We start from the raw sequence: 10,571 nt of genomic DNA, 5'->3' as shown, positions 1-10,571 counted from the left end.
CAGCAGCGGCCGGGCGCGCGCCGGGGGGCGGGGTCAGGGTCCGCAGGCGGGGCGCGCGCGCGGGCGGCGGGGGCCGCGGGGTTGGAGCGGGCGCGGGGGCGCGCGCCGGCCTGACGGACGGACGGACGGACAGACGGACGGAGCAGCCGAGGCGAGCGGGCAGCTCGGACCCGCCCGGACGCAGCGCTCGCCCGGCGGCGGCGGCGATCACCGGCGCCGGTCCGGCGGCCGCGGCGCCCGCCCTCGCCCGCGCCCCATGGGGTCACAGGTAAGCGGCGCCGGCTCATTGTCCGCGCGGCCGGGCAGGCGCATCGCGGCTGGGCCCGGCCGGGGCCGCTCTGAGCCCCGGCAGCTCCGAGCCGGGGCGCGCCCCCGCCGCCTGCCGCCCCGCGCCCCATGCGCCCCGCCCCGCGGGGGCGCCCTCCTGGCCCCGATCGGCGCGCCCCGGCTGCGGCTCCGGGGGCGGCGGTGGCGACCCGGCCCGGCTCCTGCCGATCCCCGAGCCCGGGTGGCTCGGGGCGGGGCGGGCGGGGGCGGCGCGGGGTCCCCGCGGGGCTGCGCGCGGAGGCGGTGGCGGCGGGGCTGCCCGGCGCCCCTCGCCCTCCGCGCCTCCTGCCGCCGCCGCCGCGATCCCTCCCCCGTCACCTCCGAAAGGGGAATTTTCCAGCTGGTAATTTCTGCTGCGTCAACGCCCGGCCCCAGGAGGCAGCCCAGGGGCGTCCTGGCGCCCCCCGCCCGCGCCGTCCCGCGCGCCCCCCGCCCGCGCCTCCGAGCCGCACCCGGACCCGCCCGCGCCGAGTTTGCCAAGAGTCGGAACTGCGGGAGGTGGGCGCGGGCGGGTCCCCGCGCCCCACCGGGCCTTGGGGGTCATTGTCTCCCCCTGACGCCGGGCACCGGCCTCGTCTCCATTTTAATTGCTGGATGAGCCAGGGCGCAGGGGCCTCGGGGCCGGGCGGCCAGAGGAGCGCGGAGGAGACGGGGCGCGCCGAGCGACCAGGGGCGCGCCGAGCGGACGGGGCGCGCGGAGGGAGCCGGGTCCGCCGCGAGCCGTGTCTTTGTTTCTCCGTAAATAGACATGTCAGTTTCCCAGGGTGGCACGAGTCACTGTCTGACAACTCAATCCCACGGCAAATGGGGAATTTTCTACGCCCGGAGGAGGGCTGTGGCTCGCTGGGCTTCCCCCGGCCCCGCTAACAAATTTATTATTCGTAGGTTTAACGGACCACGCACAATAGGGCTGGACGGAGGAGCCTGGGTACACACCAAAAGGGGTGAAGAACAGGTATTTTCTGACCCCGAGGAAATACAAACAAAAGAAAGTTTGACTGAGATGCTCAGCGCATTTCCCCACGCTTTCCGTGATACAATCTCAGCGACGCATTTGTCGAGGATTACGGTGGCAAGATTGTTATCAGCATTGTTTAAAGAAATGCTAATTAGGCAACGCGTTTTGCAAACTGCTGGGCGCGGACACCTGTGCACGGAGTGCTCGCGCGCATTTTAATGTGTCAGTTGTAGCATCTTTCCTATCGGATTTATTATCAAAGCTAACTTTCCGTTTGGGTGGCAGACTTGTGGATTCGCTCTGTGGCCGGCCGGCACGTTGCCTGCACCGGGCAGTATTTCCACTCCGCGAGAATGGAAAATGGTGCGTTCATCAAAAGGAAACTTAGAGGAGGGTTTTTCACATGAATAATGAAGTAAACAGGAGTATTTTACCAGCTCCCGTCCTCTTGGTTTGTTTTGTGATCGTTTTAGATATTCCAACTGAAAACTCTGGGACGCCTTGTTCCCCCAGAAAGGGTTAAATGAAATGCTAGGGGCACCTGGGCCGCAGGTACTGAGATTTCGGCCCTGGGTCCCCTACGAAGCCAGTGATTGTCTTCACGCCCTTTACTGAAGGAGGGAGGGGTGGTGGCTGAGTTTTCTCTAGAACACGGTGGAATGTACTCACTCATGGGCTATTCAGAAGCCCCCAATTCAGCCTTTCTTGGAGGCCAGCCTTGGGACATTTAATTAAGCCTCTCATTGACATCATCATGGGTGTAAGAATTTTGTTTTGATGCGATAGTTTCTGCTCAGGGTTAGCGGTTTTCTGTTTGAAAAGGCGTTGTTCCTGTGCTCAGCGCTGTGTCCACCCACTGTCCGGTGTTCGGGACTGGCTGGCCATTGCCTGCAGGGGCGCCCTCCCTCTGCGATGCTCTGTCCCCACTCAGTTATCCAGGGCAGTCCCTTGGACCCTTGCCCTGTGACACCTGTGGCCCGTTACCCTCATGACCCCTGTGTTCTGCGGGCACACAGTAGCACAGAGAGGAGGGGGTGAACTCCTGGAAAGGGCAGGACCACTCCAGGACTTGAGGAAATCCCTCAGCCTGTGGTCCCTTCACTGCCAGACGGGGTGTTATTTACAAACATGTTATACAAAATTAAGTTTTGACAGAGTGAACTTTCCAACCTCGTCCTTATGTGGGGCTTTTCAAATTAAGAGAAATTGGGCCACTCTGTCCCTGTGGTCTGTGTTTCTGGGACAGCTGTACAGCATTTCTGCTTTGTTCTCTACCAGAGGTCTTAGACCAGCCTCTAAGCGCCAAGGAGACCCATTTAGTGCTTGGTGTTTAGAAAGCGCCACGGCCCGGGAACCTGAGCTAATTCCTCACTGTGCCCAGGTGCCTTCTTGGCTGCTGTGTCAAAGTTCTAGAAGCCACTGCTCCCCCTCGTCATCGCTCACACCCGTGTCACAGCACCTGCCGCCACAGTTCCCTCTTCTGGGGTTTCACGCTCCTCCGTGACTCACGCTCTCATAACCATACAGGCTTTTTCTTCCTTCTGATCTAATATATTTTACCTTAAACTCTGTTCAGAGATGGCAGATTGTCAAGAATTCCCCTGTATGTCTGCCCCCTCCCCTGAAAAAAGAGATCTTTCCTGTTGCTACAAGTTTGCTTTAATGGCCTGGCTGTTAGGGATAAGTGGGTGATGACAAACCTCTATCCAGGCCACAGGACCGATGTAAATGTTTGAAACACGGTCTCATCCTGATCATGGTTCTCGTGTGTCCTCTGCCCTCAGCTCGGGCTGTGGCGTGGCTGGGGTCCCACACCATGAGGTCAGGGAAGGTTTCAGCCTAAAAACTTCGAGTATCTTCTGTATGCATACTCAGACTTTGTGTTCTGGTCTGCCGGTGATGGCACAGTATGGCTTGTGACATTATTTGCTGATGAAAAAGTCATGGAAAAGAGAAATACCCTTTCCTAACAAACTAAAAAACTTGTGTATTGAAGGATAAAAGGAGCTGGTGGGGTCAGATTCGACCTTAGTATGATCTACACAAAGTTTTCTGTTCAGTTTCTTATCAGCAATGCTATCAAGTCATTTTCAGATTGAAAAATTACTAAATACTGGGGCGCCTGGGTGGCTCAATGGGTTAAGCCTCTGCCTTCAGCTCAGGTCATAGTCTCAGGGTCCTGGGATCGAGCCCCGGATCAGGCTCTCTGCTCAGCGGGGAAGCCTGCTTCCCCCTTTCTCTCCGCCTGTCTCTCTGCCTGCTTGTGGTCTCTGTCAAATAAACAAAATAACATCTTTAAAAAAAAATTACTAAATATTTTTTTAACATCATTTGGACTTAGAAATTGCTAACCTAGATATTTTAGAGTAGAAATTGAGAAATACTGTTTACATATTTTTCAATAGTGTTCACAGAGTTTCTGTGTCTTGACAAGCGTGTGTTTGAGTCACATTAAATAGCTGTTCCCGGGCCTCTCCCTCATGACAACTCCCGGGGATTGTCAGTCCCCTAAAGGCTGCAATGGGCCAGCTTTTAGGCCCATTTTGATGATCTGTTGGGACAAGGTTTCTGTGAGGGGTTGATGATCTGTTGGGACAAGGTAAGCATTCCTCAGACACAAGAACCACTAATGTGACCCAATGTAGGTGACAGATGCTGGTGAAACAGCCCCAGAGCTCGAAGGGGGAACAGAGTGCAGACCAGCTAGTGGGGAAGGGGGCATCTGAATCCCCAAAGGCTGCTGGAGGGAAGGGGCATCATGCAGACTCCTACCCCATCAGGCACGGACCCTCTGGTCCAGACCTTGTGGAGCAAATTCTGTTGTGGCCTCTGCTTTGCCGAGGACGATGGCCAGTGAGAGTGCAGGACTGCACGACCGGCGGGTTCCGGGGGCACTGGGCAGTCGTGGTGGTTTCGGGTCCCGCCTCCCGCGGGGGCCCATAGGCCACTCCGGGTCTTTGGAAGAGCCGTGGGGAAGTGGTCCTTGGTCACCTGTAGCTGCTTCCGGGGGCCCTGTGTGGGCCTCTGCCTCTGCCCCGGCAGCACAGAGGTCTTCCCACTTGCCCGCAAACTAAGAAGAGCCCCACGTGTGTGGGGATCCTCGATTTTTAAAACAACCTCATTTCTAAAGAGTTCGGACAGACTTGGTGCTCGCGGGTGCGAGCTCTGTTCTGTTTCCTCCTCTCCCATCTAACCTGCCGCTTCCCTGCAGAAAGGGAGGCCTCCCACCCGGCAGAGGGAGTGTCCCCCTTCACCGGCCAAGCACAGCTGAGGTCTGGTGTCCTCTTCCTTCTCTGTAGAAGCAAAGGAGGCACCTCAGTGTCCCGGGCCGCACGTGGAGGGTTTCAGAACCTCAGAGTCAGGAGCGCTTCCGTGGAAGGTGGACGTCCCACGGGGCCACCATGGCTGCTGGGGCTTTGGGCAAGTCCCCTTCTTAGTCTGGCCAGGTAACCTGGGGAGCGCGGGGGAGGGGTCTGACCTGGGGTCTTCTGTCCGTCCCACTCTGAACGTTCAGTCCTGCTGTCACGCCCGAGGCACGGAGAGCAGAGGGCTGGTGGCTCTTGGGTGGGCAGATCCTGCGCTGACCTGCGTGCCGAGCTGGCCCTTGTTTCCGGGGCACTGAGGCACTCGGAGAGGCGTTCTAGAGACATGCTCCCGCTCGCCGCCCGCCAGCCAGCGTGCACGCAGCGCCCAGAGCCGTCTGTCCAGGGTGGGACCGGCCGGGGGGACGGCGAGCGTGGAGGCCGCGGAGGAAGAGGGTGAGAGGCTTCAGGTGTGCCGTGACCTCTGAGGCATAGTCTGGGTCTCCTGGTCTTGGTGTGGCCCGGGTGACTCCGAGAACGGCGGATTTCCTCTCCTCCTCCCCGCGCACGCAGAGTAGCCTTTTGTCCGGGAAGCTCGAGGGCTGCTGGGCCTCCGAGACAAGAGCAACGTCTCGGCTTTGCTTCGAGGCGGAGAAGGCTCCCCCGGCGCAGGGCACCGTCTACCGGGCTTTTCGGGGCTCACCGGCTCTTCCTCGTCCTGCGGACCGGCCGCGGCCCTGACAGCGGTCCCGTGCCCTGGAGGGAACCTGCCCAGACCTGCTGCACCAGGCCCTGCCAACTGGGGAGGGGGCAGCGTCTCTCGGCCCCCTCCCCTGTGCTTCTCCAGGCGCGGGCGGCGTCACACCACCCTTCGTGTCCGGGTCCAGCTGCCGGGGCCCAGGAAGCCACCCCGTCTGTTGGGGACTGAATCCCTGTTGGCAGCTGGCCCAGGGGTCCCGGGGATTACAGGGCGAAGACCTTCTGCCTCCTTCTCTTGGGTTCCGAGAGGCCCACGGTGCGTGGCCAGCTGCAGGCATGGGCGCAGGGAGGCTCCCGCAGCCTTCCGCGAGCCCTCGGGGGCAGCATGCCCCGCGGACAGGCCGAGGCCCCCTCCCTCCGGCTGGGCTCATGGCCCGTGTCCAGACTCAGAAGACTTGGCCGGGCGGCCCCGCCCTCAGCGGCGCCCCTGCCCTCGGCCCTGCGGCTGGTTGTGGGAGCACCGCGTTTTTCCCGGTTCGTTTCGGGTGTCTCTCAGCACTTCCTCCATCGGCTTCTGAAATGTCACAGGTGGGAGTTTCCCGGCACAAAGCTTCGAGGATGTGAGGTCCTGCGGACTGGGTCCGGCAGCTGGTGAGGGCTTGGGGCCTGCCGCAGGTCTTCTCAATTCTGAACATTTTTAGTAACATCATAGCCTGTCCTGTGATTTGGGGTGACTATTACTGGCCATGTGACTTCTGTAATTTTTTTATTTCTGAAGAGAAACTGAAGAAGACAGGAAATTTATTTTTTAAAGATTTTATTTATTTATTTGACAGAGAGAGATCACGAGTAGGCAGAGAGGCAGGCAGAGAGAGAGGAGGAAGCAGGCTCCCCGCTGAGCAGAGAGCCCGATGTGGGGCTCGATCCCAGGACTCTGAGATGGTGACCTGAGCCGAAGACAGAGGCTTAACGCACAGAGCCACGCAGGCGCCCCAACCCCGAAGTATTTTGAAGAGCTTTCCAGAGCTCCTTAGCAGACACAGTCTCCCCAGGAGCAGTACACGCGCGTCCACGACTGGCCCAGGGAGGCTAAACAAAGTGGTTTTTGATACTGGGTAAGCTTGACTTTCTCGGGTTTTCTTTCTTATGTTGGCAGAATGAGACCAGAACAAGGAGCGAGAAGGTGACACTGTCTTTGGACGTCCCTTTGAGCGACTGTTGGTTGAACAGGGGGCGCCTGGGTGGCTCCGTGGGTGAAGGGTCTGCCTCCGGCTCAGGTCATGATCCCAGGGTCCTGGGATCAAGTCCCCCGTTGGGCTCCCTGCTCAGTGGGGCGTCTGCTTCTCCCTCTGCCTCTGCCCACCCCCTGCTTGTGTGTGCGTACCCCCCCCCACAAATAAATAAATAAATAGAATCTTTAAAAAGAGAGAGGAAGACCATTCTTCTCTTCATCTTGAGGTTGTGAGTTCAAGCTGCATGTTGGGTCTAGAGAGCTACCTAAATAAACTTAAAAATATTAAAAAGAGAGAGAGAAGTTGGCGTAATGCCCTGCTCGCTGAATGGGATCGGAAACGTGGCGAGGAGTCCAGATGCAACGGGCAGTCTTGAACTTGGCCTCTCCCCTGCTCGGGGTTTTGGGCCGCGGCGGCTACTGTGCTTTCTTCAAGCATGGTGGAAACCCCACCGGCCGCAGCCCTGCTCGCGCGACGGGTGGTGGGAAGGTTCTCTGTGGCCCTAACATGCTCTCACGATGGGGAGGGCCCTGAGTGTTCTCGGGTGTGCGTGCGCGCCCAGGGCCCCGAGGAGTAGGTCAGGCAGGGTCAGCACTGGGAAGCCTGCCGTGCCTGCGTCGGGCGGGCCTGCTGCCGCACAGAGCCCTCGTGCTCTGCCCCACTCCGGACGCGCTTCGCTCTTTCCCTTGAGGCCGGTAACCACGCCTTGGAGAAGGCACCCGCACACCAGGTTTGCTCGAAGTCATTCGTGGTCACCCTACTTTTTAACTTAAACTGATCTCTGCCTTGTCTTGAGTGAGAATAGTCATGAAATCACGAGTCTGATGTCTTGGTGGCTTTTTTGGGTACACACTGAAATGAACATGTAACTCTCAGTTTGGAGACGGGTTTGTCCGAGCCGACCGGAAGCTGGCCTTGGTGTCACCCTGGTGTGCGGCCCGCCCCCTAGGGGTTCGGGATACCCCTGGGTCCACCCTTCTGCTCTGTGTCTCAGGAGTGGCCCACACCCTACACTTCCCTTCTCAGGCTCACGCCGGCTGGGGAAGGACCTGTGCTTCGGCCCCGGCCACAGAACCATGGGCAGGGCTGAGGGGCAGCACCGCCATTCCTGCCTGGCCTGTGGATTCTGAACAGCAGCCGCTTGGCCACGTGGCTTTCCCGGGTGCGGGGGCAGAGTGTGTCAGCGGTTCTCCCCGTGGAGCCCCTCCGGAGCTTCCCCACACGCTGCTGAGTTGTTTGGGGTGGTAGCTGGCGGCACAGGGCGTGAGGGAGGAGCCCTTCCTGCCGCATGTCGGGCGGCCATGTAGGTTAGGTCGCTGCTGGGAAGACCGTCCTGGGACTGTCGTAAGAAAGCCCCGTGAGCCTGGGGTCTACACACAGAGCTTCGTTCGCTCTCAGCCCTGGAGGCCAGAGGCCCAGATCCAAGTGCCGGCAGGGCCACGCCCTCAGCAGAGGCTCCGGGTGAGGCTCCGTCCGCCTCGTCCGGTTGTGTGTCTGCCTGGGATCCTGGCTGTTCCTGGCCTGTGGATGGGTTGCTCCAGCATGTCCAGCCGTGTACACGCGTGGCCTCCTCCCCTGTGTGTCTAGATCAGTCACACTGACCCGACTTCCACCTAATGCGGTGATGCGCCTTCCAGACGCGGTCACACTCACAGGTGTGGGGTCAGGCTGGAGCGCGGCTTCCTGCAGGCCGTGGTCTGTCCCGGGCACGTCCGCGCCCGTGTTTCTCGGTCCTGCGTCACACAGTCCTCTCAGTCAGCCATTGTCCCTTCTGGGGACCGTGTAGGAGGCAGGTGAGAGCATGCGGCAAGTCTGCACCCAGCCCCCGCCTGTCACCGGCGGGGCCCTTGCCAGCAGATGTGTGCTTCCGGGGAAGTGACAGAGACGGGCTGCAGAGGCGTGGACGGCCATGCCTGCTGTGGGCAGGTGCTGCGGGGCCCGTGCCAGGAGGCAGGTGACAGGGGTCGTGCGCTTTGGGGCGGGGGTGACTAGAGATGCAGCCACGGGCACCCCGTGGGCAGTGAGGGCAGCCAGCTGTTGTGGCCGCTCCGCAGCGGGTGGTGAGGCCCCTCTGGGCACCTGTCTCTGCCGGCTGAGTGCACGTGGGCCGCCTTCCCCACCCCCTAGAGCCAGGCAACCCGCGGGACCTACCTTTCCAGAATGTTCTTAATGCTTCTGCTGAGATACACCAGAAAATGCAGGATAGCAGCTGTTGAGACACAGTCTTTAAATTCAGAAAACCATGTCTTGTGTTGAAGTAACATGTAGAACTTAACACATCAAATAATACTGTTAAGTGGCTGGTCTGAAGCTCCGAATTGTGAAGTAGCTACAAGAGCCGGCCTGTTCTGTGGTCACTGCCGAAACCAGGGGCACGTGGGTGTGGCTGTTGTGCTTTAGTGTCCATGGTCAGAAAGATGTGGTCCCTCTACCGTGGACCCCTAGGTCCAGCCAGGAGGGTCGGAGGTCACTTAAGGAACTCAGGTGCTCTGTGCTCCCTGGATAGGCGGGGGAGGGGTGTCACTGCTGTCATCTCCGTTCATGCTTATGGCCCTCCCACAAGGAGCAGACCCGACGGGGAGTGGAGCAGTGGCCCCTGCAGACTTGTGTGAACCGTGGTCCACACGCATGAGCCATGGTCCGTGTGTGTGAGCCGTGGTCCGCGTGTGTGAGCCGTGGTCCGTGCATATGAGTCACGGTCTGCGTGTGTCTGAGCTGTGGTCCGTGTGTGTGAGCCGTGGTCTGCGTGTGTGTCTGAGCTGTGGTCCACGTCTGGTCTGTGTGTGTGTGTGAGCTGTGGCCTGCCTGTGTGTGAGCCTTGGTCTATGTGTGTCTGTCTCAGCTGTGGTCTGCATATGTGTGTGAGCTGTGGTCCATGTGTGTCTGAGCCATGGTCCATGTGTGTGAGCTGTAGTCCGCATGTGTGTGAGCCGTGGTCTGTGTGTGTGTCAGCCATGGTCTGGGTGTGTGTGAGCCGTGGTCTGTGTGTGTGTGAGCCGTGTTCCACGTGTGTCTGAGCCGTGGTCTGCGGGATCTGACATCAGATCAGTCTCTTGCGCGTCTGCATCTCTAAATCAGAGATTCTCCCGGAACTGGAGAAGCTGTGCGGTTCCTCCATAACCAAAGTGTTATATACGTGCCTCCGACGTCTTTAGATGTGGGCAGAATTGGAGACAAGGTCCCATCGCCAGTTGCAGTGCTTCCCCTCTGCTCCTCTGGCTTTGCTGTCCTCTGAGTCTTGCTCCGGTGGGTGTCACTCAGGCCGCGTCCCCTGCGGGGCTCCGCCAAGTGTGGCTGAGACTCGCACTCACGCACCCACAGCTCATCTCGGCTGCCACACCTGGCCTGGGTTCCATGCTCCTGTGGGGCCCCATGTCTTCACGCTGGACTGGAGTCTGGACACATTCCACTGGAGGTGGCAGCTCAGAAACGGCCTTTTTTTTTTTTTTTTTTTAAAGATTTTATTTATTTATTTGACAGACAGAGATCCCAAGTAGGCAGAGAGGCAGGCAGAGAGAGAGAGGGAAGCAGGCTCCCTGCTGAGCAGAGAGCCCGATGCGGGACTCGATCCCAGGACCCTGAGACCATGACCTGAGCCGAAGGCTCAACCCACTGAGCCACCCAGGCGCCCCAGAAACGTCACTTATTCTGTTTGATACCATGTGTTTGCGGAGAGACCTTGTGTGCTGGCCTTGCTGGTGGGATCCTGCGACCTGGAGGAGCCCCTTCCTGTCCCCCTGTGATGGTCCCTGAGACTAGGCGTGGGGGGAAGGGGTGCGGGGGGCACGGGTGGTGCAGCCCGTGGCCATCGGGATGTTCAGTTTGTGGGGTGCCCCAGTGGCTCTGTGGGCTGGGTGTCCGACTCCTGATCTCGGCTTAGGCCTCACAATGCAGGAGTGTGCGGGCTCGATCCCACGGCACTGAGATCATGTGAGCCCTCCAGGTGCCTCTGGTCTGCTCTGGGTTCAGAGATGTACATGGAGTTTGCAAAATAATTACCACCTATATAAGTTTTCTTTTAAAATTTGAGATTTGGGGGTGTCTGGGTGGTTC

At 59.4% G+C, this 10,571-nt stretch overlaps 1 protein-coding gene across 1 annotated transcript in view; it reads left to right on the top strand.

The window, feature by feature from the left end:
• The first annotated feature begins 72 nt into the window (after positions 1-72).
• The window catches only part of ZBTB46 (zinc finger and BTB domain containing 46), a 62,657-nt gene continuing 52,158 nt past the window's right edge, over positions 73-10,571 (top strand). Inside the window, exon 1 of the mRNA XM_059407445.1 lies at positions 73-268. The gene's annotated coding sequence lies outside the window, so the exon portion shown is untranslated. The remainder of the gene's footprint in view (positions 269-10,571) is intronic.

Source organism: Mustela nigripes, chromosome 7, assembly GCF_022355385.1.
Source record: "Mustela nigripes isolate SB6536 chromosome 7, MUSNIG.SB6536, whole genome shotgun sequence".
Taxonomy (NCBI): domain Eukaryota; kingdom Metazoa; phylum Chordata; class Mammalia; order Carnivora; family Mustelidae; genus Mustela; species Mustela nigripes.
This window is presented reverse-complemented; position numbering and strand designations above follow the sequence as displayed.